We start from the raw sequence: 10,583 nt of genomic DNA on the forward strand, positions 1-10,583 counted from the left end.
GTCTGACTTACTAGATCTTAACTTAGATTTATACTCCTGCTGTGGAGTCTTTTCTAGTAAAGGCGGCGCAGGCGGCGCAAAGTCTGTATTGTCTTTTACTGAAGTACCAGATTGTCCAAAGTGTTGTTTACAATGCTGAGCGTGGATCCATCCTTTGCGTCCCTCGACTTTTATTGCGGTCCTCGTGGTCAGTAGCACCAACTTCGGCGTCTTCCAACGTGGCTCAAGGGGGCTTGATCGATCAAAGTTCCGCACAAAAACGAAGTCCCCAGGGACTATGGCGTGTTCCTTGACCTGGGTGTTGTCAGGGAAGGCGGCAGCAACCTGTGAACGACAAGAGAGTAGTGCAGACATCAAGGAAGCCAGGTAATCTGTCAGCATGTTACTGTCAACATCAGTTATTCTTTTAGGCATAGGTGTACCCCACATATTTGGCGGTCTACCGAAGACTACTTCATACAGGGATAGGCCTGTTCTGGAATGAGCTACCATACGCATCTAAAAGAGGGCAACCGGTAAAGCTACCATCCAATCCACGCCTTTTTCTGCACATATCTTAGCAAGTTTTGTTTTGATTGTCTGATTATGTCTTTCTACAAGGCCTGCTGCTTCAGGGTGTCTTACACAATGGAATTTCCAAGTATATCCTAACAGAAGAGACACTTGTTTCATTAATTCAGAGGAGAATGGCTGACCGTTATCGGAATATACGACCCGAGGCAATCCATACCTGGGGAAGTACTCGCGCACTAATTGCCTGGCTGTTGTCACAGCAGTATAACCTGGAACTGGATATGCTTCTGTCCATCTAGATAGTGCACACACAACTACCAAGACATACTTGTAACCTCTACATCTGTTCATTTGGATATAATCCATCTGGAGGACCTCAAAAGGGTGGTCAGGAGGATGAAATCCGCCTTGTTCCACCGGAATGCCTTTACCTGGATTGAACTGGCAACAGATCATACATGTTCGTACTTTCTGCTTCGCTGCTGTACGCATGTGCTTGTTAAACCAGATATTCTGTAAGCTGTTTATCATTGCCTTTTCTCCCAAGTGTGCTGGACTATGTGCTGTGTTTATGATTACTTGTACCATAGAATCTGGAAGAAACCATGTACCTTTTCCCTTAGTCATCCAACCTTGTTCAGTCTGGACCCCTCCTTGTTCAGTCCATTTCTTTATCTCATCTGCAGTGGCATGTGTCTGTATGTCGAGTACATCTTGAGTGGGATCCCTGACTGTCATACATGTTGTCAGTAATGGTACCTCTGTCCTTGTCGTGTCTGTTGGTGTCTGGGCTGTCTGGGCTGTAAGTTTAGCTGTTCGGTCTGCCAGGTCATTACCCTGGGAAATGGTGTCTGTAACTTTGGTGTGAGCTTTGCACTTCAGGATAGAAATGGCTGTAGGTAAATGTATTGCTTCCAACAGGGCTTGAATGAGCTGGCCGTGCTGGATCTTGGTCCCATGGGAGGTCAAGAAACCTCTCTCCCTCCAAAGTACTCCGAAATCATGAACTACGCCAAAGGCATATTGTGAATCTGTATAAATGTTCACTCTTAAGTGCTTAGCTCTTATGCAGGCTTGTGTCAGAGCGATGAGCTCTGCTGCTTGTGCTGATAGTGTGTCTATTTTCTGTGTCTCTATGACATTAGTAGCAGTGGTCACAGCATATGCTGCTACTAATTCTCCTGCACTCGTTCTCATGCAGGATCCATCTACATAGAGCGTTAAGTCTGGGTCTGGAAGTGCAATATCTGTCAGGTCTTGTCTTGGTTTCGTCACTATATTCATTACTTCCACACAGTCGTGTGGCGGTGCATTTACTGTACTTGAGGGCAAAAGTGTAGCAGGATTCAGAATATTACAACGTCTGATCTCTATGTGTGGTTGAAATAATGTCCGTTCATATCCTGTCAGTCTTGCTACAGTCAAATGTTGTGTCTGTGTCCTGTTTAAGAGAACCTCCACTGCATGTGGAACCTGTACTGTCAGAGGGTGACCCAACACTATCGAGTCACTTTGTCTTATGGCTAGGGCTGTTGCTGCAACTGATTTCAGGCACGCAGGCAGAGCCTGGGCCACTGGATCTAGTGTACTAGAAAAATAAGCGCAAGGCTTGTGTTTTCCTGCTTGATCTTGTGTGAGGACAGATAACGCTGTTCCATCTCGTTCAGTTACGAAAAGCATAAAAGGTTTGCTGTGACATGGAGTCGCTAAAACTGGTGCTTGACATAATGCTCTTTTTAATTCTTCAAATGCCAAGGTATGTTCTTGTGTCCAAGGGAGGACAGTCGGAGTGGCTGCCTCCTGTGTTGTCAATTGTATGAGTGGTTTGGCTAGATAGGCATACTGGGGAATCCATTGCCTACAGTATGAAGTGAGGCCAATGAAGGCCCGTACTTCCTTTTGTGTCTTGGGCTGTGAAAGGTTAGAAATGAGCTGTATGCGTTCTCGTGTCAGTTGTCCACCCTCCTTGGAAAGTAAGTGTCCAAGGTACACCACTTGCTTTTCACAGAATTGCAACTTGGAAGGGGACACCTTGTGCCCCTTGTCAGCCAGAAAATGTAAGACTGTCAGTGATGCATTCTCGCATTCTGGTTCTGATTGTGCTGTAATCAGGATGTCATCTACGTACTGAAGTAGCGCAGTGTTGGGAGGCATGTGAACACTGTCTAGCTGTCTTTTTAATGCTTGACTGTAAATGCTAGGGCTTTCTGTAAAACCTTGAGGAGCTCTTGTAAAGACAAAGCTACGCCCTTTTAAACTAAATCCAAAAAGGTATTGGCTATCTGGATGAATGGGTACACTAAAGAAAGCATTCTTCAAGTCTATGACAGTGAAGACTGTGGCCTCAGAATCAATAGCAGTCAATAATGAAGAAATGTCTGGCACCACTGGATATTGTGGTACTACACATTTGTTCAATTCTCGTAGGTCAATAATTAGTCGGTACACTGGCAGTACACTAGGGTCAGATCGTTTAAGGATAGGGATGACAGGCGAGTTACATACATTCGAGTCAGTCTCTACCACTACTCCTCGTGCAATAAGTTTGTCAACTAATTTCAATAAGGCTGTTTCGGCGTCAGGTGGTAACTTGTATTGTCTAATACGTGGAAGTACTACTCCTGCTTTGAGTGTGACATGGTGTGGCGTTATGTCCATGTAACCTACGTCAGTCGGTCCTTGTGCCCATAGGTGCTGTGGCACGTTCTGGAGTCTGTGGTCAAAATCAGTCAGCACATAATGTCCCTTAAAATCACGTAAGAACAGGCGTACTCCTTCTGGAGAGCAGCAGATAACTGCTCCTAGGTCTTTTAATGTCTTCATACCAAGTAAGTTTTCTGGACATGACTTAGTAAGTAGCAAGTCTGTGGTACGTGACAGTGGACCAACTCCTAGGGAAACTGGTTTCGATACTTCATTAACAATGGGCTTTCCTGAAAATCCCAGGGAAACATTCTGTGAGCCTGAGAGAGGTGCCCCTGGAACCTCGTCATGACTGATGGTAGTCCTGCTCGCCCCTGTGTCAATCAGAAACTTTCGATCCTGACCTAATACACGACTATGTACATACGGACCCTCTTGATCTACAGGAACCTCAATAAGGGGCAAGCCTACTTCCCTCTCAAGGCTGTTTCATGAGAACTGTTGATATTCTGGATAGTCTGACTGTGTGTACTGATACATTTGTGGTGTGGCATGAACAGGCGGTGGTGGAGGAAAATTCGCTACTGTTTGTTGTGTGTTCTGTTGCATGCTATTCTGTCTAGGAGTGTACTGTCGTTCTTTTGTCTTGCCTGTAGCTATATTGTGTTTCAGAATAGTGCAGTCCTTTACAAAGTGACCTGGTTGTTTGCAATAATTACAGTTCCCCTTGACAGGTGTCGTGCTATGTTTGTTTGAATTTGCCGGTACCGTCTGGGCAACCAGCACTTTCATTTTTGTCTCTTTCATGCGTCTCTTTTCATGGTCCTGCTCTTCTCTAATCCTGTTCTGGTGATACTGTAACATCTGTAACATTTGTGAAGGGCTGTTTGCTTGCCAAGTACTCTCAACCTTCAGTACTCTATTCTTGATCTGGGGTAAGGAATTCTCTACTAATTTGCTCACAAAAAGGTGTGGAAATGACTCGCTACCTGGCTTAAGGCCACTATTAATAGTAAAGCATTTCTCAAACCTAGAATAGAACTCACTTGTGTCCTCGTCTTGCTTTTGTTTGCATGCTGAAATAGCATCCCAGTCTTCCTTTTTAGTAATCAATAATCTCGGTAAAACTTGTATCAGGAGTTCAGGCATTTCTCTAGCTTTTTCCCCAAGACCAACCCCTGGGAGCCTACCTTTTCTTCCGTTTCCAGTGCATCCCAGCTTAACTTTTTCTCGCCTACCTCCCAGTCTTTTTCCTTAAGCTTTTCATAAATACCAGCAGGCAACAGTACTTTCAGTAACTTCAGAATGTCATTGTACGTATAATCTCCTATGCGGAGGATGTCTTTTAATTCTCGGTGAAACCCCCCCGGGTCTTTATCATGGCAGGGCAGCATCTTTTTCATTTCTAGTATTTCTATTTTTGTTAAGGGGGTGTAAACATACACCCGTTGTAACTCATTGGCCGCATTCCTGACGGGATGAACCTCTCGTAGGGGGTTCTGTCTGTCTATGTGTACGTTATGTCTACTGTGGTGTGAGACTGGGGGCATGCATGTAGTCAGAGAATCTATGTACTTATGTCGTTGATCCAGAATAACATTAATTAATTCGGTACCTAAACCTGTCCATCTGTCTAGTAAAATGTCGTCTAGTAATTTATGCAAGTGACCAGGATCAGAATATTGACTCTCATACAACGTTATCAAGTGTTGGACCATGTAAATACCAGCCAAACGCTGTTCGTTCGGTGGAAGGCTTAAGAAAGTCTGAGCCACTATATCACTGCTATATATATTAGAATTAGACACCCACTGAGTGGCTGACCGGGCCAATTCAATTTCGTGTGAGGTGGGAGGTCTCTCACTCCCTATCCGCTTTTTCAGGGCTTGTTCAGTAGCTTGGAACAGATTTTCGAGGGAATATCTTTCTTTTATAGCTGGCCTTTGTTTACGGTAGTCAAGACATTTGGGTCTGTCAAACTGTCGCGCTTTTCCTACATAATTAATCTTGCCTTTCGGATCCTGAGGATCCTCTACCTCTTCCGCTGATGACTCGCCCTTCTCGTCAGACTCTTTTCTGTGTCTTTCTATTATTTCCTTTCGTATTTTCTTGTACATGGCATCTATCTGTCCCTGTTTATCATGTCTACCGGCATCTATGTGCTCGCTCCATTCTATCAAACCTTGTTTTATATCTCCGTCTCCTTCGTCTTGTTCCCTGATCAGGCAATTAATAATAAAACGTAGGATATGGTTCTTAACCCCTACCTTTCTTTGTGCCATGGCTTGTGCTATACTATCTGGTCCCTCCCCCGTTCTAATAAAACGGTACATTTTATCTAGGTGTTCTTTCATGTCTGGTAATGTCTCTAGATATGCAACGGCTTGTCTTAGCCTAAGTGAAATCACGATCATTGAACCTTTTCCTGGTTCTGGATCATATACACAAAATGGAATGGCTACATCTACAGTAGGCACCCCTCCCACTGCCCCGGGACCTACGTCATCTTTTACTAGCTGCTGCTGAAGTTGCTGGAGCTGATCTGCTGGTGGGGGTGGAGGGAAACCTGCATTAACGTAGTCCGGAAGGGAATCATCTAGATACGAGGAAATGAACGCCTCCGATGCTGTCGGCTTTACTCTACGTTCTCTATATGGTACAGGTGGTGGCGTTCGCGACCTACTGGGTCTCTCTGAGGTGGTCACTCTAGCTAGTTCTTCAGCCAGGACGGGATAAATACCAGTAACGACGGCGTTTCTTTCTCTATCAGTCTGTTCTGTTTTGACCCGTTCCCCCTCCTCCCGTAGTTCTTTTTCTTTGGCTTTTTCCTCTGCTTGTTTAGTTCTCTCTGCTTTATTGAATTCTTTCTCTGTTCTCCTGTGTGACTCTTTGCGCCACAATTCAATGGCATCTTTCTGAGAGGGTCTTGACTTCCTTTTCCATAGCGCTTCCTCTACTCTCATAATGCATTCTGAATCCCATGTTCCTGGGATAGGCCATCTATACTTTTCCTCCAGGTCCTTTGTATAGTCTACCCATAAATCTAAAAACAAGATGGCGTCTAATCCATGCTTATTATACATAAAATGACCAGGTGTGTCTCTAGGCGGGATGTTAACTGACTCTTCTAGTATACCTTTTCTGGTCCCTATCTGACGCAATTTTGAAAACAGTGGCATGTTGAAACCAACACAATGGAAATACAATACACAAAAATAGACTGAAACAATCAACAATCATTCACACTAAAACATCATAACATTAAAACAAACATGATCTAAACCAATACAGAGAACTAAACATGTACTTGAAAAACTATATGCACTGGAATACAGTACAACCATACCGGTCTCAAAAATGAGACACGTCTTGACCGTGCTCGTGTGAACGAACCCGTCTTTACCGTTTTCACGAATAACGTGAACCCGTCTTTACCGTTTCCACGAATAACGTGGACCCGTCTTGACCGTGTTCATATAAAATGAACCCGTCTTGAAACGTTATGCATTCCCTACAATGGTACTCACCGGGAAGCAAAACTTGAAACTTGAAGGCCTCGGACTTCTACGTCTACGTCTACGCATGCGCCTCGGAACGGGTGGACCTCTGGAAACCTCGGACCTTGCTCTCTCACAGGTCGGGCTCTGGTTGAGACGATCCGCAATCCTCACCGCCTCGTATGGATGCCTGGTCACAGTCCGTCCTCCTCCTGGGCCTGAGGGAGTAGCGGGAAATCCCGATGGCGTGTACACTTTAAAGTCCGTCACGGCTGTAGAAGGGGGCAAAGCTGGACCTACAACTCCGGCGCGTGGGGAAAGGGATATGTCCCTGTAAGGGCGCCAAATTAATGTGGTAAATAAAATATTACCCTGGCATAATTTCTAGGCATTAACAATTAGCATGTATCAAATGAGAGGCAGAGAGTCCGTGGTGTCCAAGTTAAAAGGGCTTTATTCCAATAACTCGAGTTAAGGGAGAATCTGTTCCATCACCACTGAGGTTCAGGAAGGGTCTTCTAACATTATTTACAGAGAACAACACATATATACATTTTTCCTTGTACATAGGGAGGAGCGCTCCAGGCAGAGCATGAAAGAAAGAGATAAGAGCATGTGGGCGTGCATGAGGGTGTACACTTGATGAGTCACAGGTGGGTGATAGGTGGGTGGGTACATAGAGGAGGAGTTACATGGCAGGCTGGAACTTTGCCCTACTTGTGCACGCAATTTGAGCATGACGTGCAATTGACGTGTAACTGGGAGGAGAGCTGACTTTCAGTCTAGTAGAGAGCTCTTTAGTGTCAAGGCGACCAGCACGTCTGGTACTAACTGATATCTTAAGTCAGGGGATGTATTATCTGAAGCAAAGGTTGCTCATCGCTAAGAATCAGAAAAGCATATATTTCTTCGTGCATTGCGTGGGGCTGTGAGCTTTCTATGGATGCAAGCACTGTGATTTACTTCAATGGAGACAGAGAGGCTAGGCCCTATCTTCTGCGGACGGGTTCTGTTTACCTTCCTCACTGGGCAGGAATGTGACTCTGTACAGCAGGCAGATAACTGTTATTCATAATACTATCTTGGCAACCCTTGCTGGGTCTCTTTCGGCTGAGCTAGAAGTATGCGAGGTCAGAGATACGTAACTGCAGCTTGCAGTGTGTCAGGAGCCATGAAAACCCTAATTCAGAAAGTGGCTCAGACTGAACCACAAAAAGGGTTTATTACGATATTTATTTAAAAGTGCACAATGCAAATACATGGGCCTTCATGTTAGCTTAACGTTTGGGAAACTTGATGACAGGCACCTTAATGCAGGACGTGATTGCAGAGGCCTAGTGATTCAGGCCACTGAGAGAAATATGCATGGGTGACATGCACAAACATGTAATATAGGGTACACGTAGGGGGCATCTTGGTCAGGCAAAATTTCATTTTCCTCAATCTGTCGCGATAATTCAGGAAGCGCATTATCACAGGGCGCGGCGGGGCTCCCCGGGGGGGGGGAGGGGGGACGTGCCGAGAAGGCTCTATGGGCCCTTTCGATGACCAGGTGCGCAGAGAAGGCGTCTTTGCCAAAGAGGTCAACTAGCAAGCATTCCATAAAGTCCTCCAATCGCCATGTGTTGGTAGATTCCACAAAGCCTAGCATCCGTAAGTTGTTCCTTCTGGAGAGAGCCTCCAACTCCTCATTCTTATCCGCGATGACCTTCAGGAGTTTGTCCATTTGCAGCACATGTTGTTTATTGGCTACCGGGCCATCTTCAAGCCCAGACACTCTTTGCTCCGCTTCTTTTAGTCGCTCTTCATGCTGATCGAGTTTCGCCACTACTGACTCCAGTCTGCTGTTCATTGCGTCCATTTTAGCGTTAATTGAGGTGATGCTTTGTTGCATACCCACCAGTAGCGCCTTCCACCCCTCATCTCTTGTCTCAGGTGGATCCTCTTCCTCTCGCTCTCTTGAGCTGGAGCCAGATGTCTTGCGTGTGTCAAATGTTAGCTTCGCTTGCTTGGGTTCCATTCTCCCCATGCCTGCTTGCCGAGTGCGATTCACGTAGTTCTGATGTAAGTGACACGGGGGGGGTCAGACGCACTATTTAGAACTGTGAGTCCATCTGCTACATGCACTCTCTTACTTCCTGTAGGCCGTCTCTGAACTACTTCTAGCCGGCTGCACCAGGAAGGAGGGCGCAGCCGATTCCTCCGGGGATAAGTGGAGCGGCAGTATCCAGTTAGCAGCTGCAGGTATCTCGGGGCAAATGGGGGTCTCTGATTACCTAATTCGCTAGCAGAGTAGTCCTTGTTCGTCTTTGATTGGGGTGCCAGTGTCTTATGTACGCATGAAATGACAGTTCAGGGTCTAAGACACGGTACAGTCAGCTGCCAGTATTGAACTGCGGCTTCTCACACCCACTCGCGCCGTCTGCCTCCCTCGTTGCAATGCGCCGTTGTTGTTCGCGTCCCCGGGCCTCTAGCCGTCGCCGCCACTCACCGCCGCCCGTGCCTCTGCTGAGTCGGAAGGGGTGGCTTCCTGTGTTTACAGAAAATGGCGGCTCAGGGTTTACTATACAGCACAGGCAGCTTCCAGCTTATAAGTATGTCCACACGCCTTCTCCCGCACCTTCAGGCTTCCATGTGGCAGCGCGCCCTGGTATCTGCGCCCCCTGTGCCTTTAGCAACCTCCCCTCCTGACGGACCTTCGGCCCTCCCGTCGATCTCTGGCTGCTGTGCATAGGCACAGGGGCTTTAGTCGTGCCTGTCTTCTAGGGCCGTATAATCACAGCGCCCGTTGGGGTTGTATCACGCCAGGGGGGGATCGAGCACCAGAGGCAGCCCTGTCGTTTCTCTAGGGCAGCGCCAGGCCGCGACCAGCTTCGTAATGTGGCCTAGTCCGCCACGGGCTCACGTGATTAATTCAGCTGGCCGAGAGTTCCAGGCCGCCCCCTCTTCACACCGCCGCCAGGTTCCGCGGCTCGCAACTCCGCCCCCCCAACGGCCCACTGCCGATAAACTCGGGACTCAGCCTCAATACCTCCTCCGCTTTCCAGTGGCGATGGTAGAGGATCGGTCTGCTAAACAAGGATGGGGTTTATATTTGAAAGCCCGCCCGGGACGGCGGGAGCCTCACATCAGTGCGGCCATTATGGTTTAGCGCCACCTAGCGCCCCCAGGCTTGGATAGTTAGACAAGAAAATACCTAATAAAGTGGTATTTTCAAACACAGAATGTTAAAACCAACTTCACTAAAAGATGCATGTTAGCATTCTGAGTTCAGGCATACTAAACTCGAATTTATACCTAGTTCCCTGAGTCCGTTAGGATTATAAGATGTAATAATCTAACTGCCCATTCTGGCCTATGGGGAATAGGTATCCTTTCAATAGTGAAAAACTAAAATGGCTGTAATTCACTATTGGGACATTCCACACACATCAGGACTTGTCCTACCTTATACTTACAATGCACCCTGCCCTTGGTCCTACCATAGGGGTGTCTGACATGAAGAAAAGGGAAGGTTTAGGGACTGGCACGTGGGTGCACGTGCCCAGTCAACATGGCAGTACCAGACTGCACACAAGCTCTGCAATGGCAGACCTGAGACACACTTTTACAGGCTGCTTCTGTGGGTGTCACTACCAGTGCTGCAAGCCCACCAGCAGCATTTGGTTTACAAGCCCTGGGCACACTCAGTGCACTGTACTAGGGTCTGACAAGTAAACCAAATCAGCCAATCATGGAGTCACTAATCCATACATCAATTTAAAATAGGGAGAGCATATGCACTTTAGCACTGATCAGCAGTGGTAAAGTGCCCAGAGTCATAAAACCAACAAAACAGGTCAGACAAAATACAGGAGTAAGGCAAAAAGTTTAGGGATGACCCTGCAAAAAAGGGCCAAGTCCAACAGTCACGATGCAAAGCGTAAAGTT

This window comes from Lissotriton helveticus, chromosome 6, assembly GCF_964261635.1.
Source record: "Lissotriton helveticus chromosome 6, aLisHel1.1, whole genome shotgun sequence".
Classification (NCBI taxonomy): Eukaryota; Metazoa; Chordata; class Amphibia; order Caudata; family Salamandridae; genus Lissotriton; species Lissotriton helveticus.